A 24,117-nucleotide genomic window follows, 5' to 3' on the forward strand; every position below is an offset into this window, starting at 1 on the left:
TTTTCCTGACTGATTTGGAAAACTGCTGTGATTTTGAAAACTGTAGCATGTCGCTTATTTCCGCATTTTTTTCTGTGTATTTGCAGCCTTTTTTCATCCATAAGAAGCAATGGGTAAGTACAAAAGCGGAGCAAAAAATGCAGATATAAGTTTTTGCTGCGTTTTTGGTTCAAAAACCTTAAGGAAGTTGCATCATGATTTTTTGGGGGACACTAAACTTTGCCAGCATAGACAACAAACATAGCAAAAATGCAGGAAAAAAAACACAGCAAAACATGCTAACATTCTTTTTTTTGCAGCAGCTCCAAGTAGGTTTTGCCTGCAGAAAATAAAATGCAGCAAAAACTATAGCCTAAGGCTATGTGCACAGGATCAGGGATGGCTCAGTATTTGTTCAGGATTTAACGCAGGTGAAATCTGCACCAAATCTGCATCTAAGGTCACTTGCGTTTGGATGCTTTTTTTTTTACATGCGTTTTTGATGCGTTTTTTCATTGCATACTTTTTTTGTCACTTGAAATAAAGCTATGAAAGTTGGCTTCTGGGAGGGGAAAAAAAAAGTGATTTCCTGTTTGCAGATATATTAGGGGTATGTGCTCACAGTCAATAAACGCTGCGGGTTGGACGCTGCGTACATCCGCAGCGTCAAACCCGCAGCGTCCAGCTGTTACAGCATAATGGACATGAGGCACGTCTTTCCAGACCACCGCGTGTCAATTTATGTAGCGGAGACGCTCAGTCTCCGCTGCGTAAATTACCCATTCACTTTCATTAGATGCGGTATAAATGCATTGTCTTCTTAGTCACATGCGTATTAAGTGCGGGAACGCGGCTTACTACGCATGTGTAGTAATTTACATAATGGTGAATCTTGTGACACAGCCGGACGTACATGACACAGGATGTGGAGAAAAGCACAGAGAGAGGTCCCCTCTTTTTTTTTTTTTTTAATAAATTTAAAAAAATAGCGTGGGGTCCCCTTATATTTGTTAACCAGCCAGAGTAAAGCAGACTACTGGGACTTTTATTTTAGGCTGGTAAGGATCCAATATCCATGAACTTTACCAGCCTGATAATAGCAGGCCGCAGCAGTCTGCTTACCTTGGATGGTTAGCAAAAGTCGTGGGATCCCTTCCAAAAAAAATAACGCGGGGTCCCCCTATTTTTGTTAACCAGCCAAGGAAAAAGCAGACGGCTGCGGCCTGGTATTCTCAGGCTGGCGAGGCCCATGGATTTTGTCCGATACCAGCCTAAAAATAGCAGCTGCCCCACAATTGGCACATTCAAAGATGCACCAATTGTGGCACTTTTCCCTGCATTTCCCACTTGCCCTGTAGCGGTGGCAAGTTGGGTTCATATTTGTGGGGTTGATAGCACCTTTTTATAGTCCTGTGACATCAAGCCCAACGGCTTAGTAATGGAGAGATGTCAATAAGACACCTATCCATTTCTAATCCTATAGTTATATGGTAAATAAAGACAGCCAGAATAGAGTCTTTTATTTGAAATAATCACAGACTCCTTTAATAGATATTAATTAAAACATACTTTATGCATCTCCTATTCCACCGATGCCCTTGTCTCCTGGACGAGAATTTAAAATAAAAAAGCAACAATATCCTTACCTGTCCACTGAGAAGATATACATACTGTCCCATGACGAGTCCAGCTCTGCTACATCTGTATGCCTTTGGCTGAATGGTGGCATTATGCCACCATTCAGCATGACATCCAGAACACAGCGGAGCTTGAAGATGATCACCGGAAATAACTCGGTCCTCAGCGGTCACGTGTGCTGCAGTTCTCACGGTCAGCTGATCATGAGAACTTGGCTAGTGACCGGAGATAACCCTGTCCCTGGCAGGTCATGTGCACTGCAGTTCTCGCAATCAGCTGATTGATCGTGAGAACTGCAGTGTAGGTGAACTTCCAGCTAAAACAAGGTACTCTATTATTTAAATTAGTACACATGCGTACTAAGCTGCGTTCCCACACTTAATACGCATGTGACTGAGAAGATAATGTGGTTTTACCGCATCTAATGGAAGTGTATGGGTAATTTACGCAGTGGAGACCGAGCGTCTCTGCTACATAAATTGACATGCTGCGGTCTGGAAAGACGTGCCGCATGTGTGTCTCCGCAGGGAAGCCGGAGGCGCCCGTGCACACATAGTGGGCATGGGATTTCTTGAAATCCCATCCACTATGCTGTAACATCAGGACGCTGCGGATGTACGGAGTGTTCAACCCGCAGCGTTTACTGACTGTGGGAATATAACCTTAGACTTCTGTGAAGATTGTATTTTTTTTACTAGAGGGGTAAAGACCTTTCTCTGTAAGCAGCTGTCCTCAGCTGTTGCTTGGTTTCTTTGCTTTTCTTTTTGCAGATGTATAATTCATTTTGTGATTGCACAAAATGTGACTTTGCCCTTTGATCAATATGATTCTGCACTTGGCATGTAGTCTACTAAAATACCACAATTGACATGCCAGATGCTGAGTCATATATGAAAATCAGCAACATTAAACAATCACACATCAACTGAGGATGTAAAAAGTCACCAGGTTTTTTTCGTATAAAAAAATCATACCAAAAAGAAGCATTTCACAGCTTTTTACGCCTTTAATATCGCCCATAATCTGTACCTATCAATAGAAAAAAAATCATTTTGAGTGGGGAAAATAAAACTAGCAACACTAAAATAATGTGGCTGCATAAGTGTGATCACCCTCTTATAATTGTGTATGTTTAATACTAGTCATTAGCTGTTCTAGCAGGAATTTCCTGGCATTTTAAGTTGCATTTTACAGTAAAAATCCATGGACTTTACAACACAGCAAAGGGATATCATGGTTGAAAATTTTCAGTCAGGAGAATACACAAAAAATCCAAGGCATTAGAGACACCATGGAACAATGAAGACAGTCATTAATAAATGGCTTACATTTTGCACAGCAGTGATATTAACTGGGATTGGATGTCCCCCAAAAATTTATGAAAAGACAAGAACAACGGTCCAGGAGGCCGCCAAGAGACCTACAACAACATTAAAGGACTTGCTTAAATTTCTGGCAAGTCCTGGTTATGTACATCATGTGACCAAAAAATTTCCATATTCTCCAGTCTTCTTCAAAGCATCCAAACCCAGCTACGTTTTGCAAAAAAAGTCTCCCCAAAACCTATGAGAAAATGTTATGGTCTGATGATACAAAGGTATGTTTGGCACAATGCAAACGCTGTACATCACCAAAAGAAAACCATACCCACAGTGAAGCATGATGTAGGCAGCATTATGCTTTGCTGTTTTTCGGCAGCTGTAAGTGGGGTTAGTCAAGATGGAGTAAATTATATACAGTTCCAAATTTTGCAACAAAACTTTTCGATCTCTTTTAAAGAGCTTAAAATGAAGAGGAATTTCACCTTTCAGAATAACAATGATGCTAACCATTCCTCCAAGTCAACAAAAGAATGACGTTGTCAGATCAAAGATTTGGAATGGTCCAGACGGACCCACTGACATGAATACAAGAGAAAAATCTGTGGGTTGTCCTAAAGAGGGTGCTGTACACAGGAGTTATCCTTGTAGTATAACACATTTCTGGCACTACTGCAAGGAAGATTGGGCAAAGATTGCCAATTCTAGATGCGCCAAACTGATAGATTCCTACTCTAAAATACTGAATGCTGTCATATATTCAAAGGTTATGTCAACAAAGTATTCATTTAAATGAATAGAATAGAAATATCATTTTCTACAGTTCTGGCATTTGCATTAATATCCCCTTTATTTTTCTTGGACCAGCAGTCCTCCCATTTGATCCATGTATTTTTACATTGGCAGGAGACTGCAAGGCTATGTTCACACTAGGCGTTTTGCTGCGTTTTTTGTGCTATAACCTGATTCTAGAGAATAAGACTTTTTTTTTCGACACTATACTTAATCAACATGCACAAGAGACAAATCTTGCATGCCAAAACCGCACAAAATGCACAGCAAAAAACACAAGAAAAACCAAGGGAAATAAAAAAAAATGCTGAGATGCCTTGTGTGAACTTACCCAAAGAGGGGTTCCACCTATTTTTTTGCTCTGTCCGAAGTATGGGCGCTTATGGAAGGTGAGTTTTTTTTTTTAGCACCTTTCTACTTGATATTGGTACTGTGTGGCGACCATTGTTGCTGTGGTGCTGTGCCTGTTGGTTGGTGTAGTCTGGAATCATGGGGACTCAGCCTCAAAGCATGAGTGCATTGAGGCACCAGGTCGCCCGCCCTGCTGGTGCACTATTGCTGTGACAGTAGTTGGCCCACAGCGCCACACCTTAAGGTTAGGGACCCTCTAAGAGGTTCACCGTGACGTGGCAGTGGGCTTCATACAGTCTGGTCAGATTGTTAAACTAATAACCTTCAGTTTTGTTCATTTTTATCTAGCAGTATTAGATTTATGATTTTTTGGATGTGCGGTCCTTGTCTTTTTCTATAATTTTGGCATATTCAAAGGGTACTTCAACAAAGTACTCGTTTATGGTTACACAATGGTAAACCAGAGACACAGACCAAATGCTGATGGTAAACCCAAGACATGGACCAAACGCTGATGGTAAACCCGAGACACGGACCAAACGCTGATGGTAAACCCGGGACACGGACCAAATGCTGATGGTAAACCCGGGACACGGACCAAATGCTGATGAACCTTGGATTAAAAACACTGATGAAGTCAGACTTTTTTCACATACCAGAAAAATCACTGATGTGGCTTAATTTGCCACAGCTTTATATGATGTTAATTGGTGACCTGTTAAATGTGAATGCATCCTAAAGCCAAGTTCACACATTTGTGAAATATGGCTTGTGCTTGGATTGCAACACTTGGCTTGACCAGCAGGTCTTCTTAAAGTGATACAGTGTGAGGCTTTTGGTACAGATCAGGATACTCGCTTGCTGGTACGAGTATTAAAATCTGAGTAAAGGCTGCACATAACGGATGTGTGAACCCAGGATTTGTGTACATGATAAATAAGCACTTCTCCACCTCCCATCAAAGTGTTTATTCTCTTAATGTATTGCAATGATCAGCGGGACAGTCACAATTTTGACAGCCTGCCCCGCTGTCCCAGCCGGGAGTTTACTTTTCCCGCACAGCACTGATAAACCACCACGCCCCCCCATGCACCGACCCCATCCATTCCTCACCCTCCCAGCGAGACCCAGCGCAGCCCCTCACTGCTTATAAATCCCAGCAATGACATCGCTAGGCTGTTCTCTCTCCCTCTCTTTCTTTCTCTGTTCTTTTTTTCTGTCCCCTCTTTCTCTCTGTTCTTTCTTTCTCTCCTTTTTCCCCTCTTTCCCTCTCTCTCTGTTCTTTCTTTCTGTTCTTTCTCTCTCTGTTCTTTCTTTCTCTGTTCTCTTTCACTGTGTTCTTTCTTTCTTTCTCTGTGTTCTTTCTTTCCCCTCTTTCTCTCTCTCTTCTTTCTCTCTAATGTTTCTTTCTCTCTATTCTTTCTCTCTGTTCTTTATTTTTCTCTCTGTTCGTTCTTTCATTCTTCCCCCTCTTTCTCTCTCTGTTCTTTCTTTCCCCTCTTTCTTTCTCTCTCTGTTCTTTCTTTCCCTCTCCCGCTCTGTTCTTTCTTTTTCTCTTTCTCTCTCTCTGTTCTTTCTTTTTCTCTTTCTCTCTCTGTTCTTTCTTTCCCCTCTTTCTCTCTCTGTTTTTTTTGTTTTCTTTGATCTTTCTCTGTTATTTCTTTCTCTCTGTTCTTTCTTTCTGTGTTCTTTCTTTCTCTCTGTTCTTTCTTTCTCTCTCTCTGTTTTTTTCTTTCCTTGAGCCTTCTCTCTGTTCTTTCTTTCTTTCCCCTCTTTCTTTTTATCCCCTCTTTCTTTCTTTCTCTCTCTCTCGGTTCTTTCTTTCTCTGTTCTTTTTCTTTCTCTGTTCTTTCTTTCTCTCTGTTCTTTTTATCTCTCTGTTCTTTCTTTCTCTCTATTCTTTCTCTCTGTTTGTTCTTTCTTTTCTTCCCCTCTTTCTTTCTCTCTCTATTATTTCTTTCCCCTTTCTCTATCTCTGTTCTTTCTTTCTCTCTGTTTTTTCTTTCTTTCCCCTCTTTCTTTCTCTCTGTTCTTTCTTTGTTTCTTTCTCTGTTTCTTTCCCCTCTTTCTCTCTCTGTTCTTTCTTTTTATCTCTGTTCTTTCTTTCTCTCTGTTCTTTTTCTTTCTCTGTTCTTTCTTTCTCTCTGTTCTTTTTCTTTCTCTGTTCTTTCTTTCTCTCTTTTATCTCTCTGTTCTTTCTTTCTCTCTATTCTTTCTCTGTTTGTTCTTTCTTTTCTTCTCCTCTTTCTTTCTCTCTCTATTCTTTCTTTCCCCTTTCTCTATCTCTGTTCTTTCTTTCTCTCTGTTCTTTCTTTCTTTCCCCTCTTTCTTTCTCTCTCTGTTCTTTTTCTTTTGTTCTCTCTGTTCTTTCTCATTGTTTGTTCTTTCTTTGTTTCTTTCTTTTCTTCCCCTATTTATTTCTCTCTGTTCTTTCTGTTTCTTTCTTTCTTTCTCTCTATTCTTTTTCTTTCCCCTTCTTTTCTCTATCTCTGTTCTCTCTTTCTGTTCTTTCTTTCTCTCTCTGTTCTTTCTTTCTCTGTTATTTCTTTCTCTTTGTTTTTTCTTTCTATCTCTGTTGTTTGTTTGCTTGTTTCTTTCTTTCTCTCTGTTTTCTTTCTTTTCCCTCTTTTTCTCTCTGTTCTATCTTTGTTTGTTTCTTTCTCTCTGTATCTTTCCCCTCTTTCTCTCTCTCTCTGTTCTTTCTTTTTATCTCTGTTCTCTCTTTCTCTCTGTTCTTTCTCTCTTTGTTCTTTCTTCCCCTCTTTCTTTCTCTGTTCTTTCTGTCTTTGTTTCTTTCTCTTTCTATTCTTTCTTTCCCCTTTCTCTAGCTCTGTTCTTTCTTTCTGTTCTTTCTTTCTCTGTTCTTTCTTTCGTTCTTTCTATCTCTGTTGTTTGTTTCTTTCTCTCTGTTCTTTCTTTCTTTCCCCTCATTCTTTCTCTCTGTTCTTTTTTTCTCTGTTTTTTCTCTCTCTGTTTGTTCTTTCTTTTTCTTTTCTTCCCCTATTTCTTTCTCTCTGTTTTTTCTGTCTTTGATTCTTTCTCTCTCTATTCTTTTTCTTTCCCCTTTTTCTTTCTCTATCTCTGTTCTTTCTTTCTCTGTTATTTTTCTCTTTGTTCTTTCTATCTCTGTTGTTTTTCTTTCTCTCTGTTCTTTCTCTGTTTGTTCTTTCTTTCTTTTCTTCCCCTCTTTCTTTCTCTATTCTTTCTTTCCCCTTTCTCTATCTCTGTTCTTTCTTTCTCTCTGTTCTTACTTTGTTCTTTCTTTCTTTTCTTCCCCTCTTTCTTTCTCTATTCTTTCTTTCCCCTTTCTCTATCTCTGTTCTTTCTTTCTCTCTGTTTCTTTCTTCCCCCTCTTTCTCTCTCTGTTCTTTCTTTCTTTTGTTCTCTGTTCTTTCTCTGTTTGTTCTTTCTTTGTTTCTTTCTTTTCTTCCCCTATTTATTTCTCTCTTTGTTCTTTCTGTTTCTTTCTTTCTCTCTATTCTTTTTCTTTCCCCTTTCTTTCGCTCTCTGTTCTTTCTTTCTGTTCTTTCTTTCTCTCTCTGTTCTTTCTTTCTCTCTGTTCTTTCTTTCTCTCTGTTCTTTCTTTCTCTGTTATTTCTTTCTTTGTTCTTTCTATCTCTGTTGTTTGTTTGTTTCTTTCTCTCTATTTTCTTTCTTTCCTCTCTTTCTCTCTGTTCTTTCTTTGTTTCTTTCTCTCTGTTTCTTTCCCCTCTTTCTCTCTCTCTGTTCTTTCTTTTTATCTCTGTTCTTTCTTTCTCGCTGTTTGTTCTTTCTTCCCCTCTTTCTTTCTCTGTTCTTTCTGTCTTTGTTTGTTTCTTTCTCTATTCTTTCTTTCCCCTTTATCTCTGTTCTTTCTTTCTGTTCTTTCTTTCTCTCTGTTCTTTCTTTCGTTCTTTCTATCTGTTGTTTTTCTTTCCCCTCGTTCTTTCTCTCTGTTCTTTCTTTTTTTCTCTGTTTTTTCTCTCTCTGTTCTTTCTTTGTTTCTTTTCTTCCCCTATTTCTTTCTTTCTCTCTCTGTTCTTTCTGTCTTTGTTTCTTTCTCTCTCTATTCTTTTTCTTTCTCCTTTCTTTCTCTATCTCTGTTCTTTCTTTCTCTGTTATTTTTCTCTTTGTTCTTTCTATCTCTGTTGTTTTTCTTTCTCTGTTCTTTCTTTCCCCTCTTTCCATCTCTGTTCTTTCTTCCCCTCTTTCTTTCTCTCTCCCTTTCTTTCTTTCCCTCTCTTTCTTTGTCTCTGTTATTTCTTTCTCTCTGTTCTTTCTTTCTTTCCCTCTCTGTTCTTTCTTTCTCTCTATTCTTTCTTTCCCTCTCTCTGTTCTTTCTTTCTTTGTCTCTCTGTTCTTTCTTTCCCGTCTTTCTTTTTCTATCTCTCTGTTTTTTCCTCTCTCTCGTTGTTCTTTCTTTGTCCCTCTTTCCCTTCTTCAAAAGTTGGGAATATGGTGTATGTACAATTGCTCATTTTGCTTTTCTACCCAGCTAATTATTCTCTTTTCTCTGCTGTAGAAACAGGAAGTCTCTTGTCCTTGCATTTATCATTCCCCTCTTCACCTCCTGACCAAGCTGCTCCCTCCCCCTTGCCAGCTACTTTTGCAGTGATTTATGACTCATACTGGGAAAATTAACCTCCTGTTTCTATATAGAGCTTAGAAGAATTCAGCTCATTAGTTCTTAATCACGTGATGTCATAGATATGGAAAGAAGAACTCGGTGGGTAGAAAGGCAAAATGAGAAATTGTAAGTACACGGTGCTATATAATATGATGACAAAGGCTGGTTTCACTCTTGCGTTTTTTGCGCTGTTTTTTAGCGCAAGAAAAGCATGCGTTTTTTCCCCATATCTTTTACATGGGTGCGCATAGGTGCTCATACACCTGCGTTTGTATGCGCATGCGTTTTTTTGTAGTGTGCGCTCGGGCGCACAAAATGCATCCTGTTGCATTTTTTGTGCGTCCGACTTTCCCCAAAAAAACGCAAGCGCACACAATGCGTTTTTTTTTTTTTACAGCAAAACACCCATTAAAGTCTATGGGTGCGCATTTTTTTAAAAAAAAAGCAACAAAACACGCAAAAAAACGCACACAAACGCATGATGCGTTTTTTTCATGCGTTTGTGTGCGCAAAAAACGCACAGCAAAAAAACGTAAGTGTGAGAATAGCCTAAGCAAACTAAAAGGATAAAAATGTTCATAGGAGGAGAGCTTCTTTAGAGAAGGTTTTGATGACCTATCTACATGATTGATTATCAATAGCAGATCGTTGGGGTCCAGCACCATGGCTCCTTCACTGACTAGCTTTTTTTTTTTTTTTGCTCTGGCATCAGACAGATATAAACACTTTGATCAGAACTGCTGAGCACAGCTCTGATCAAAGTGCAGCAACCTTTTAAGCTGCTGCAGTGCATCTGTTACTTTTTTGCATACAAGTTGTGCTGCGGTAGTCATCATCGGCTGTCTATGGCTAAAAACATCTGCATTTTCTGCATCTAATGCACTTATATGGGAAAAATTTCCATCTAAAGATCAGCAAGATAAATCGACATGTCAAGGATTTTAAACACTAATCGCACACTGGCGCAGAATAGGCCCCAGTGCAAGAACAGTATATGGGCCCTTTGTAGTCCAATAGCTCATCATAATGCACGATTCCATTCACTTTGGGGTGGTAGTGGGCTCCCTTATTTTTCCAGTTCCTGTGCAGCTGTGTTGATTGCAGTATAGGGAAGGTGACCTGATGGACGGACGGACTAGTCAGAGTGAAGAAGGAAAGGTTTGCACAGTGTAGGTAGGTGTCAGTTATTACAGTGGGGAAACAGCTAGGAAAGTGTAGTGGAGGTGCAGTACCTTGGGTGGACATTAGATGGCAGGGAGGAGTGTGAGCAAAGGACTTGACAACAGCTTAGGGCTTAGGAAACCGTTGGTCATGGGGGGCGTGGTGACAGTGACAGTTTCAAGGAACCGGGTTAGCTATAAATACTGAGGGAGGGTTCCAGAAGGTTCTAGTCCCCAGGGGGAGCTCCAGTGACAGGAGGACTGCGACAGTCTGTGCGCTGTGAGGAGAATCTAAACCAGGGGGACTGAGGAGAGAGAACGTCAGGGGGGTGGTCCTGACAGGAAGAACCGCAGAAGGGACGAGGCACTGGGTGTGAGACACCGTATTTGACACGACGACTGATTAGTGGAAGCGCTGTTGGTTTACGGGCCTAAGGCGGCCACAGTGACGGACCTGTCAGGAGCGTCGACGAGTGAAGAGGGGACGGTGTACGCATACGCGTCCCCAGTATAGAGTACGGTGTTTGAGAAGCGGCCCTGGAAACAGAGGGCCGTGAGGTAAAGAAAGTGTGGTGTGCTTCTGAGGCCGTCAGACGGACGGCGAGTGAAATAAACTTGGACCTGTTGCACCCAGAATTTGCCTCCATCTTGTCTCTGTTTCGTCTCTGCGTGGTAAGAAGAGGGACCACCCCCCCCCAGCTCGCCCCACCGACCCTACAGCACCAATGGTATATCTACCCCCTGACAATGCAGGTCAGTTTACGCTGCTTAAAAAAGCACAGCGGACATGAGCTTTCGATAATTCCATCCACTTTGCTGAAACTACACTGACACAGCGTCAAAAACTTACCAAAAACTCATCATGGGAGCTCAACCTAAATCACAGCTTGGATCTGAAGGAAAGAAAGAGTCAAGGTAAAAAATGTTGCTTGCGTTGTATTAAGGGGTTGTCCGCCACTCTGACAACCCTTTTTCAATCCATACGTTGCTCCCAGTAAAATAATAACACTTAGGCCATGTTCACATGTTCAGTATTTGGTCAGTATTTGGAAGCCAAAATCAGGAGTGGGTGATAGTGCAGAAGTGGTGATGTGTTTCTACTAGACTTTTCCTCTGATTGGTCCTCTCCTGATTTTGGCTTATCAGAGGAAAAGTCTAATAAAAACACGTCCCCACTTCTGTATTTATCACCCACTCCTGGTTTTGGCTTACAAATACTGAGGTAAAATACTGACCAAATACTGAATGTGTGAACATGGCCTTACATTCACTTACCATGCCATTCCAGCGGTGTGGGCACTGTCTCTCCTGCGCCTCGTATGACATAGTTATGTGACGCCATCCATACAGCCAATAGGCGGCCGCTTCCCTCTCTCTCTAACATACATCCGGTGAAAGTGAGCACTGCTGTTCTCTCACTTCCTCCGTCTGAAGGCGCTGCTGGCCACAGTGCTTGCGTGACGTAACACTGTCACTTGTGTCCCAAGAAACTCAGTGCTGACATTACTGGAACAGCGCCAACACTGTGGGCGAGTATACATTTTATTTTACTGGGGGCAAACGGGGTTTCAGAGCAGTGGACGTCATCAAATGAAGTATCAACAGTCAGTGGAAACCAAGGTCATCAAACAAGAGCTGGATTCAAAATCACCCGGAAAATCACAGTAAGGCCGGGATCACACATGCGAGAAACTCGGACGAGTCTCGCATCTTAATACCCGGCCCTGCCGCCGGCACTCGGACCGGAGTGTGTGGCTGCATGTATTTCTATGCTGCCGCACACTCCGCTCCCGATTGACAGGTATTAAGATGTGAGTTTCTCGCATGTGTGATCTGGCCTAAAAAATGAAATCTAATACAGGTTCAAATTGTGTGATTTTCATCAGGACAACTCCTCATGTCTCCGATGTGCCTGTATGCACTCCCAATAACACTGGAGCCTGCCCCTGATCAGATGTTGGATGGGTGTCTTGGTGACTCTCCTCTCACACCTGGATAAGGGCAGCACTAAGCTCCTGGATAGCTGGCAGCGCTAATAGGAGTAGTCAAATATCGTGATACACAACGTCGTACAGGTTCTTAACTGGGTTCATGTAGAAAATGTGAGGGCCAAATAATGGCATCCACTCTGGTCACATGAGGCTGGTGTGGGGTATTGCTGAGGACCTAGGCCCACTGCATCCAGGTACCTAACAGCAGTCAGGGTACAGTGAGGTTAGGGCGCCTCTGTGAACAATATACCTCCTTGTAAAGCTGGACAATGTTACAGGCAGCTAAACATTCTCGATGTCCCCAGATTTTACGTCTGTCACATCTTTTCAGTGTGAACAGTGGCGTAGCTTGTGGCAAGAATTTTGCACCCCCCACCCATGTACCATTAGCACTCTCTGCGTCCCTTCCAGCCTAATTGAACACCCTTTTTCCTACGTATATGAATTGTATATTAAGAAAATACTGATACTAGGCCATGTGCCCACGTTAGCGTTTTTAAACGGTCAGGAAATGGGTCTCCTTCCCAGAAAACGCGTTTTTTGCGCTTTTTTTTGCGGAAAAACTGCGCGTTTTTGATGCGTTTTTTTTCCGTGCGTCTTCTGGGCTATAGGAAATAGCCAAAATAGCGGACCTAAGCAGAAATGAATGAAAATGCTGCGTTTTTTTAACGCTAAGCGTTTCCTTAGCGGTAAAAAACGCATCCATTGGCACAAAAAGGCCAAAATGCATTAAAATGAATGGGATGTTTCTTTTAAGCGTTTTTGATGCGGTTTGACCTCGAAAAACGCTTAAAAAAACGCAACGTGGGCACACAGCCTTACAGTTTGCCCTTTTGCGCTATATTTTTTCAGTTTTCTTACTGAAATCTGGCATAAAATTTTAAGTGAAAAATTTTTTTCACTTTTTTTTGAATGTTTTATTACAATTTGAGTGTATTTTGGGTAATGCTAATCGTTATTCATTGCCAATGAATAAGGATTACAATCCGAAACGCGTCTGCTCATTTTCCTCATTTATGTAACCCCATGCACATGGCTGCTACATTTCTGGATTTTTTTACTGCTCAATAAAGTGTCTATTTTTGCTGAAGACCTATATGCTGGATTTTTCTCCAGTTTTCTTCAGCACTCAGATGTCACCCGGCTGCAGTGTGATGATTCCCACACACCCATAGATTTGCAAGGTCCAGTATGATCCCAATATTGAACATGCGATCCGATGTTGTGTCCGGAGTGTACTCTGCCGAAAATACGCTGGTCTGCCCCTGCCCTTACGCTGTGATGTGCAGGCGGTCCCTTCATTTTCTGAACAGTGTGGATCTCTCCCACTCATGAGGGGACAGTTCTTCTGATACCCTGCAGGGCGTTGCTGTGGTGCAGGCTCCTTATGGAGTACTCAGAGGTGATTGCTTGCCTTATTCTCTTTTATAGCATATAATGACAGTGCAGGATCCTGCTATTTTATACATACTGTAGATTTATGGCGTGTTTTAATATGAAATTAAATAAAAAAAAAAAACCCTGTGTAAACACCCCAAATAAAAGATCCCAGGGGGTCAGGTGGGAAACAGGAGCCGTTATTAGAGATTGATTCTAGTCTGTGCTCGCTGTTATATAAAGCTGTTCAGGATCTCCAGCTCTGTAAATCATCATCATTTAACCCCTGGTTTTCCTTCCGTAAAGGTGAATTCCAGCGCCATTGTGCATAAGGTGTGACTTCTGGCAGACGGTTGCCATCATCCTGCCCCACCCTGTAGATTGTCTCTGTCATTGTCCAAGTATTTGAGTGCACATACAGAACACACCCTACCTGAGTGACGGCACCTCCTGTTCCTGGCGCGGGGCCAAAGGGTGGTGAGCTTCTGCGCTGCATTTTCTGCCCTTTTTTGGAAGTGGGTAAAACCTGTGTTTTTGCTCTCCTCCTCCTCGCAATCACATTTAGAAGTCTTGCGTGATCTGCAGGGTGTGGGTGAAGGAGTGGCATCGGTATACTTCACCTCTTTGAATCATTTTATTTGGATTTTTAAGTGGCAATTTTGCATCAAACTCTGGGCAATGCTGAGCAGATACTAATGTGCGGTTAGTCTTTCTAGGTCCGCTCAGCAACCTCCGAAATATTGGAAGCGCTAATTTCAAACTAGATTTTGTTTTGAATTATGACAACATATGAAACGAAACCCAGCTCATTCACCAAACTTTAATACATGAGACATGAGATTATAATATATTGACACCCTAATAGTGCGGCAAATGGGGCCGGGCAAGGTCTCTTTTTTGATTCTCACACACTAAATCTGAAAGTGTTCGAATTTGAGTGAAATTGCAAGAAATCAGACTTGAAGGCAATAATCGGCAGATCGATCCACTTGTCTCTAGCGTTCTATGACCTGTCTGAGAGAGGTGTTCAGTAGCAGATCGGGGCAGGCTGAGCATGTCATAATAACCCAACGTGGTGCCCTGTAGACTCCTCTAAAGGGAACACAATCACTCAGATGTCTGTAAAATGCAGAAACCTGGAGATGTACATATCCGCTTTCATTTCTTCTCTCAGCGGCTGTGTGATTGATCAGTTTTCTGTTCGTACTGTTGACTTAGGTAAGCAGTGTTTGCACTGGAACCTGTGCGTATCGGGGTAATGGTTATGCCATATAACGCTGCTGTTTGTGTGATAATGGATCAGTAGTCCTCTGCTATCGACTATAAAGATGAACTGCAAGCAGTCAATCCTATTGTCATCATATGGCGATTAGGGACTATTCGCATACACCACCGCGCTGTGCACTCTCCAGGGCATAGTCAAATGTTACACAGATAAGTAGAGAAAGTATTGGAGCTTTCCACAGCTCTCATCTCACCCCAGTGTTCTTAATGACCCCTTTAAAGGAGGCCTTTAAGTTTTGAAACTTGTTTGCTTTTAGTATAATTTAAAGGGAATGTTTCATCAAGTTTATGTTTCCCTGTCTGTGGAGGGCAGCAGCATAAGACCCTGTTTCCAGTGCTGTGTTACTGTCCTGTGAGTAGTAGTTTTGATAAACATTATTTTCCCTGCTGCAGCTCTGCTAGTCCTCTCAGTGATGAGCGCAGTGCATCTCCGCCCACATCAGTGATGAGCGCAGTGCATCTCCGCCCACACCAGTGATGAGCGCAGTGCATCTCCGCCCACACCAGTGATGAGCGCAGTGCATCTTCGCCCACACCAGTGATGAGCGCAGTGCATCTCCGCCCACACCAGTGATGAGCGCAGTGCATCTCCGCCCACACCAGTGATGAGCGCAGTGCATCTCCGCCCACACCAGTGATGAGCGCAGTGCATCTCCGCCCACACCAGTGATGAGCGCAGTGCATCTCCGCCCACACCAGTGATGAGCGCAGTGCATCTTCGCCCACACCAGTGATGAGCGCAGTGCATCTCTGCCCACACCAGTGATGAGCGCAGTGCATCTCCGCCCACACCAGTGATGAGCGCAGTGCATCTCCGCCCACACCAGTGATGAGCGCAGTGCATCTCCGCCCACACCAGTGATGAGCGCAGTGCATCTTCGCCCACACCAGTGATGAGCGCAGTGCATCTTCGCCAACACCAGTGATGAGCGCAGTGCATCTCCGCCCACACCAGTGATGAGCGCAGTGCATCTCCGCCCACACCAGTGATGAGCGCAGTGCATCTCCGCCCACACCAGTGATGAGCGCAGTGCATCTCCGCCCACACCAGTGATGAGCGCAGTGCATCTCCGCCCACACCAGTGATGAGCGCAGTGCATCTCCGCCCACACCAGTGATGAGCGCAGTGCATCTCCGCCCACACCAGTGATGAGCGCAGTGCATCTCCGCCCACACCAGTGATGAGCCCGGTGCATCTCCGCCCACACCAGTGATGAGCGCGGTGCATCTCCGCCCACACCAGTGATTGACCGTTTTATCCTACACTGTATATAGGAAGCAAAAACTGTGGGCAGCGCTACAAATAATTATGGGAAAGAGAGTGGTTTATTAGGCCATAGTGGCCAAGTGCGAACCTTCAGCCCCGAAACATGGCCACTATGGCCTAATAAACCACTCTCTTTGCCATCACTTTTTGGAGTGCTGCCCCCAGTTTTTGCTTTCTTTCTGGATGGTCTGGTTCTTGCCAGAAGCTGTGCAGCCGTACTTCTCTGCTGCTGATCCTGTTTCTCTATGCTGTGTATAGATAGGAATCCGCTGAATACCCATGGGGGAAGAACAGACAAAGCTCACGATTATCAAGAACTACATAGCGCATCATTGAAAGGACTAGGGGAGCTGTAGCAGATTAATCAGTGTTGTATCAAAACTACAGCAAGTAGGCCAGTAAGTGACCCAGCACTGGAATCAGGGCCAACAGCACAATGATGCCGATGGTCTGTACTGTCAGTCAAGAAGCTAGAGCGCATTCTGTCCCATCCAGCAAACAGGAGGCTGAAGGGCACTGCGCTCCTGCAGAAGATGACAGGGCAACCACAGTAGTAATAATGTTTGCTTGGCAAGTCCTCCAGTGCTCTATTCCTGTCATCCCAGTGGTCTCCGCTGGTCTCTTTACTACTGTGGTCATTCATATAGGACATGATCACGATCACGGCAGCAAGTGGAAATGCATTGGGAGGCAGAATATTTAGGAGGTGAGGGTTTTCTATTTTCTACCATTCCATGGTGGCAGAAGTTTGTTTTTTTTAAGTCCATGGCAACTCAGTAATTGTCATTGTTGAAATCACCGGACAGATTGGGAAGCAGTGATTTCACGATCTGCCATAATTATCAGCATTGGAGCAGCACAGAGGCCTTCTGCACGATGGCCATCAGTCAGTGGTGCACTGCGGAGGTGAATGCAGACTGTTATGTGAATAATGCATATCCATCGTATAATGAAAGGTATGCAGCTATCTGATGTATTCCTGGCCACTGTGCTTTGCTGCAGCATACTATCCTAAAGGCTTCTGATGACAGCTTGGCCCGGGTTTTGGAATGATACTGGCTGCTGTAGTGCTAAGGAGGCTGTATAATCACTATACCTGCTTGGCGTAAAGCAAGTGCATGTCGTCACATTGCAACCAGCAGTTTGTTAAGAAAATCCAAGTCACTGGATGGTATCACGGTAGCAGCAGAATGCTGATTACAGCACGGCCACATTCACTTACATTGAGTGTCGTCGTAGCAGCGCCGTAGTCCAGTTTTTGGACATATGGCTTAACCCCCGCTCTCAAAGGGATGTATACGGAATTTAACATTGGCCTATTCTTAGGATAGTTAATCAGTGTCTGATCAATGGGGGGTCTGACACCCGGCACCCCTGCCATTCAGCTGTTCCTGATTCAAATCAATAGGGAGCGAATGTGCAGTACCCGGCTGCGGCCACTTTTCCATCGATGGAGCTGTGCAGCTCTGCAACTGACTGTACCGGACACTGCCGACGCCAAGAGCAGCTGATTAGCGGGGGTGCCGGGTGTCGCCTCCTCACAAGTCAGGTCAGACATTGATGACCTATCCTAAGGATACACCATCAGTGCTAAAGTCCTGGACAATCCCTCTTAATATTTCTGCTCTCTGATAATAAAAGATCTTGAAAATGATAAATTGAAGTACAGAGTAAGGGCTCATTCAGAGGTCCATTTTACTAGTGCGAGTGCTAGCCATGTTTTTCACCTTTGATACTCTATGGGGCTGTTATCGTGTCTGAATTTTCCTTGGACAAAGTGGTCCGACGACTCACAAAACCATGGAGACTGGAGACTTTTCCGATATTGATCTAAGTGTTGGATCAAACTCGCCAGTGCAAGTCTATGGATCCATGAACAAATTGAACAGCATTCAGATGCTCCTCTTAGTTTTTCACGGACTGTTTGATAGGAGATGTGTGAGAAACCTACATCAGTTTTTTTTCATCCAAGAAAAACTGATGACCCTCTGATGAAGAACACTGATGACACTCTGATGAAGGACACTGATGAAACGCTGATGAAGAACACTGATGACACTCTGATGAAGGACACTGATGACGCTCTGATGAACGACACGGATGACGCTCTGATTAAGAACACTGATGACGCTCTGATGAAGAACACTGCAGTGATGATACTCTGATGAAGAACACTGATGACTCACTGATGACGCTCTGAAGAACACTGATGACACTCTGAAAAACAACACTGATGAGGCTCTGATGAAGAACACTGATGAGGCTCTGATGAAGAACACTGATGAGGCTCTGATGAAGAACACTGATGAGGCTCTGATGAAGAACACTGATGAGGCTCTGATGAAGAACACTGATGAGGCTCTGATGAAGAACACTGATGAGGCTCTGATGAAGAACACTGATGACGCTCTGATGAAGAACACTGATGACGCTCTGATGAAGAACACTGATGACGCTCTGATGAAGAACACTGATGACGCTCTGATGAAGAACACTGATGACGCTCTGATGAAGAACACTGATGAGGCTCTGATGAAGAACACTGATGACGCTCTGGTCAAGGACACGGATGATGCTCTGATCAAGAACACTGATGACACTCTGGTCAAGAACAGTGATGATACTCTGATGAAGAACACTGATGGCGCTCTGGTCAAGAGCACAAATGAAACTCTGAACTTCTTTTTACGTATGATAAAATTCTTGTCTGAATGAGGCCGTTAGAAAGTTACAGAACCTTTGCCTAATGATTACTCTTCACATCAAACCAGAATACTTTTTTAACAGAAGATTCGCTGTGCGGAGTGGACCACATGTGATGTGCGCAGAGCTGGGATGTGTCCAGTCCCAGCTAAGCATCTGTTCTCTATCACAATACACAAGTGAATTAAATGTAGAAAGTTTTATTTGGCAGAAAGTAATGTAACAAAGTAACAATGGGGCGTCCAATGAGGAAGCATTTTACACCTTTGTCAGAGTAGGTTAGCAGTGTCCTGAGCCCATCCCTTAGTGTAGGTATGATGTGTGGTTACATGGAGCAGAGCCTTCCGGGCCCCTCCTTGCAGTGACATCAGGGACCTCTGCCTCCCTCTCCTCCTTCCGGACATGCACTGACAGTACTGTCTGGATGCACTGCGAGCTGCAGGACACATCCACTTTGGAGTTAACTACCTGCTCTGCAGCTGGGGGAATCTATTTCTGCTTACTCTGGTTCTGCAGGAAAGCTGCACATTCCGTGAGAACAGGTACGATTCCTAATCCGCAGCCGGCTGTAGGGTGGTGTTTAGGCTCCAGATTGTGGAGGATTTCCTAACAGCGGGACATTCTGATATCTACGGGTATAGCTTTTCCTGTGTGGAGAGGTTATATCTGTAGTTACTGTATCTCGCCATATAGTCTTGGGGTACAGGTGTACTAATATTCATTTGTTCTGAGGGCGAGTTACCAAATGTAATGCTGTAAGACGAAGTGCAGTAGCCATACAGCGCAAAGAACAGATTTACTGCGTTGCCAGGTGATCATTTCTGATCTGTTCTGCACAGGATCTATGATTGTACTTATCATGCTAGTTTTATGTAGAGCAGTGGATCTTCAGCGGTTGTGGAACTACAAGTTCCAGCATTCCCTAAGACTTCCTCCTAGTTTACAGGTTGGGGACTACAGATGTGGAGAGTAGTGCGATGATGATAATAAGTTTAGCCTATTTTGTAAAGATCATCTTGTAAAGTACGGAAATTGATTTGTCACTCTATACAATTATCACTGGATATTATCAGAATTTTTGCAATCACACAATCTTTGTAGTTGATAACTATTTTGCATAGGTTTGTACAGTAAATCGCAGTCTTGGCTAGAGACATGCAGTGGATAGCAACGCTTTACATTGTTTTATGGTACAGATAGAGGCTGGTCACTATAGAGCGTCCGTGGTACAGATAGAGGCTGGTCACTATAGAGCGTCCGTGGTACAGATAGAGGCTGGTCACTATAGAGCGTCCGTGGTACAGATAGAGGCTGGTCACTATAGAGCGTCCGTGGTACAGATAGAGGCTGGTCACTATAGAGCGTCCGTGGTACAGATAGAGGCTGGTCACTATAGAGCGTCCGTGGTACAGATAGAGGCTGGTCACTATAGAGCGTCCATGGTACAGATAGAGGCTGGTCACTATAGAGCGTACGTGGTACAGATAGTGGCTGGTCACTATGGAGTGCCCGTGGTACAGATAGTGGCTGGTCACTATGGAGCGCCCATGGTACAGATAGTGGCTGGTCACTATGGAGCGTCCATGGTACAGATAGAGGTTGGTCACTGTGGAGCGTCCATGGTACACATTAGGGTGACCGGATCTCATATGGGGGGGGAAAAATGTCAGAATCTTGTTCGTCTGGACCCCACAAAACGATTCCCCTTTCCAGATATTGAGAGAGCCAAAATTTGAGCTCGATCAAACGACGTTAACTCGTGCCGCTCGTCGCTCAAAGTTTGAAAAAATCCAAATTGAGGTATTTTAAGATTTAGGTATTTTGCATAGTCTGTTAGACTATAAAGAATGTGACAACAACATTGCAGAAATAGCCATGACCAAATTTTCGAACCATTTGTGGTATTTGAATGCAGAGTTGGTGGGATTATCGTTTTTTGATCCCACCATTACAGACAATGAAAAGTTGTTAATGGCTAATAAATTGCTCAGTAGCACAGATGAACCATCAGAGCACGCTAACCTACATGAGTTGATAATTTTACATAGTTATCTAATCTATTCTAGAGCTTTTGTTAAAGTAGTTTTTGAAACGTCAGAATATAATGCTCGGCATTTGCTTACAACTTGCAGGACATATTGCTTTTGTTCTTCATCTTTTGTCAGAAGGTCGTTAAAGTCGGTTACTTCCTACCTCTTTTAATTTTTCTTTCCTAACTTTTGGATTTACAACCCTAGCGTGCTCTGATGGTTCATCTGTGCTACTGAGCAATTTATTAGCCATTAACAACTTTTCATTGTCTGTAATGGTGGGATCAAAAAACGATAATCCCACCAACTCTGCATTCAAATACCACAAATGGTTCGAAAATTTGGTCAGGGCTATTTCTGCAATGTTGTTGTCACATTCTTTATAGTCTAACAGACTATGCAAAATACCTAAATCTTAAAATACCTCAATTCGGATTTTTTCAAACTTTGAGCGACGAGCGGCACGGGTTAACGTCGTTTGATCGAGCTCAAATTTTGGCTCTCTCAATATCTGGAAAGGGGAATCGTTTTGTGGGGTCCAGACGAACAAAATTCCGATATCGATTTTTTGCGGTCACCCTAGTACACATAGAGGCTGGTCACTGTGGAGCGTCCATGGTACATATAGAGGCTGGTCACTGTGGAGCGTCCATGGTACACATAGAGGCTGGTCACTGTGGAGCGTCCATGGTACACATAGAGGCTGGTCACTGTGGAGCGTCCATGGTACACATAGAGGCTGGTCACTGTGGAGCGTCCATGGTACATATAGAGGCTGGTCACTGTGGAGTGTCTATGGTACACATAGAGGCTGGTCACTATGGAGCATCCAGGGTACACATAGAGGCTGGTCACTGTGGAGCGTCTATGGTACACATAGAGGCTGGTCACTATGGAGCATCCAGGGTACACCTAGAGGCTGATCACTATGGAGCGTCCATGGTACACATAGAGGCTGGTCACTATGGAGTGTCCATGGTACACCTAGAAGCTGGTCACTATGGAGCATCCATGGTACATATAGAGGCTGGTCAGTGTGGAGCGTCCGTGGTACAGATAGAGGCTGGTCACTGTGGAGCGTCCATGGTACACATAGAGGCTGGTCACTGTGGAGCGTCCATGGTACACACAGAGGCTGGTCACTATGGAGTGTCCATGGTACACCTAGAAGCTGGTCACTATGGAGCATCCATGGTACATATAGAGGCTGGTCAGTGTGGAGCGTCCGTGGTACAGATAGAGGCTGGTCAGTGTGGAGCATCCATCGTACAGATCTCTATGTCTCTGGTGACATTGGATCATCCCGGGGCCATACACGAGACGTTGGAGTAGTCCTCATAGTCAGTGCCTCTTGCTCCAGCCCCTTTATGAGTGTTTCTCCGAGTTGCCTGGAGTGTGAGGCTGGGACCGTGATGTGGGTGCACTTAAAAGCTTTGCCAATTCATTGGCATGAACACGTTTCCTTGGCACATTGTGTAAAAAGAAAAATAATAAACCCAGGAGAGTGCAACTAACTGATGTTTTTCTTGGCGGAGCGGTGAATGCTTTATTATTTGATAGTAATAGATTACAACTATTTAACATACGGCAGACAATAGGGTGTTTATGAAGCCCATAAACATGAAGCCCCGTCACACGAGTTCCCACCTGAGCGTCACCTCAGTAGTAAGCGGTTACTTACAATGCCGCCTGCTGAGAGCACATTAATGGCTGCTGGTCACGAGCCTTATTGCTATTTAGCTATGATACATAAGCCTGGTGGGACAAGCATGGGCCGTGCACCGCCGGCAGGGGTGGACAGGGCTTCTGGCTTAGATATTGTGCATATTATTCATGTAGTTTCTTCACATAATGCAATGCGTGAAAGGTAACTGAAGGGGGGAAATGATGGATCCATAGATTGAATGGGCGTTTAGTCTGGATATTGCATCAGTGAATTTGCTTTGCTCCAAGCTGTGAGAAGGTCATGGGTGTCTCGTGGCTCTAGTTTGAGGGTCCATCACTTTTATAGCCTCAGTGGCATAATTCTTAAATCAAGATAACCTGGGTTATAACAAGCGTTTATCACCATTTCACAGGGTGAGAAAGCTATGATCGCTGACTGTGGGACCCCCACCATCATCACGATTCTTACTCCACAGTCCTCTCTCTGAATGGAGCTGCAGTGCTCACTCGTGGCCACTTTTCTATTCACTTATATTAGACTTATGGATGAGTTACCTACATCAGTCTCATAGAAAGATGGTCATGCACCTGTTCTAGAGCTCCAATCACACAAAAGTCTTTGAACAGCCAAGTCGCAGAACCATTAGGTGTCCTAGCAGTTGGACCCCCAGCATTCATACTTTTTATCACCTGTGTTGTGGAAAAGTGATAAATGGGTTTAGTAGGAAATCCCCTCTAAGTTGCATGAACTGTAGGGACAGGTCAACAGTTGAAGAGGAGACCTCCACAGTACTCCTGCCGCAGTTGAGAAGACCCTCCGTGGCTGTGTCTTGGCTTTACCCGTGGGCCTCTTACTAGTCCTGGGAAACGTGTAGGTTATCGTTGACTTCACCCTTGGAGATGAGGCTCCAGCTGTAGGGTGGGGCAGAGCTGTGCGTGACTTTGTACTTGAAAGATCAGAAAGCACATTACAAAAGGCGTCTTCACACCATTTTGAAGATATTTTACCATTTTTGTATATATGCTCCGAAGCTTGCAGAAGGCAGTTTAGATGGAGAAACATATCAGATTCTTCAGGCCATCCCTACCATAACAGCTATGCCAAGCAACAATTTTTTATTGCTCCAATGCAAAAAAAAAAGCTATTTTAGAAATATCACACGTTACTCAATGCATTTCTGGCATTGCCGCCCTTAGTCATTGAATGTCCTCAAATATGAACGGTTTCTTTCTATACGTCACACGGTGAGGCAATTTTCTTCCGCTCTCTTGTATAGTTGGATTAGCAATTTTTGAAAATAATACTATTATGACTGCAGGGTCTGACTGCACCAGCTTAGGCTGTGACCTTCAGGATTTTTAATTAAGATTATTTTTAATTTTGAATTAAGGTTCAGTGTCAGAAACATGCGGCAATTACCTGGGATGATGCCGCTTGTAATAAAGTCTGCGGCAGATGACGTCTAGTGTGTTCCTGCCCTTCAGATAAATGTCCAACCCTGTAATGACTGTATCCACAAACCAGGCTCCCAGAAAGAGCCACGCTCATGGTTAGTGGCCCTCCATTCTGGCTAACAGAGGGGTCCTTTGCAGGAGACACCGTTTATGATATCCATATGCCCCATAGATAACCACTTTGAGTATAATTTTCTTAGTTTTGCTAATGAGAATTTTTTTCTAAACTATACAACAGTTTTATAGAAATGTTAGAAACTAAGAATTTTTTTTACAGTATTTCTACATAAGCTGTAAAGATAGACACCTCTTAGGAACCAGAAAGCGATATAGCCAACATGGTGGCTCAGTGGTTAGCGCTTTGCATTGCTGGGGCCTTGGCTCTAATTTCCACCAATGACAACATAATACTAATTAGTAATAATAATCTTTATATAGCGCCAACATATTCCTCAGCGCTTTACAGTTTAAGGGTAAGTCCACACTGGGCATTTTTGCTG

At 43.5% G+C, this 24,117-nt stretch overlaps 1 protein-coding gene across 6 annotated transcripts in view; it reads left to right on the forward strand.

Moving 5' to 3' along the window:
* LOC141082566 (myosin-10-like) overlaps positions 1-24,117 on the forward strand; it is a 197,448-nt gene that overhangs the window by 66,339 nt on the left and 106,992 nt on the right. For 5 of the 6 annotated variants that reach the window (XM_073566537.1, XM_073566531.1, XM_073566533.1 and 2 more), the window contains exon 1: positions 18,855-19,009. The exons of the other annotated variant lie outside the window; for it this stretch is intronic. The gene's annotated coding sequence lies outside the window, so the exon portion shown is untranslated. Of the gene's footprint in view, positions 1-18,854; positions 19,010-24,117 lie in introns of those variants that run through there. 6 annotated transcript variants of the gene reach the window in all.

This window comes from Dendrobates tinctorius, unplaced genomic scaffold, assembly GCF_039654945.1.
Source record: "Dendrobates tinctorius isolate UK_male_01 unplaced genomic scaffold, ASM3965494v1 ptg000018l, whole genome shotgun sequence".
Lineage (NCBI taxonomy): Eukaryota > Metazoa > Chordata > Amphibia > Anura > Dendrobatidae > Dendrobates > Dendrobates tinctorius.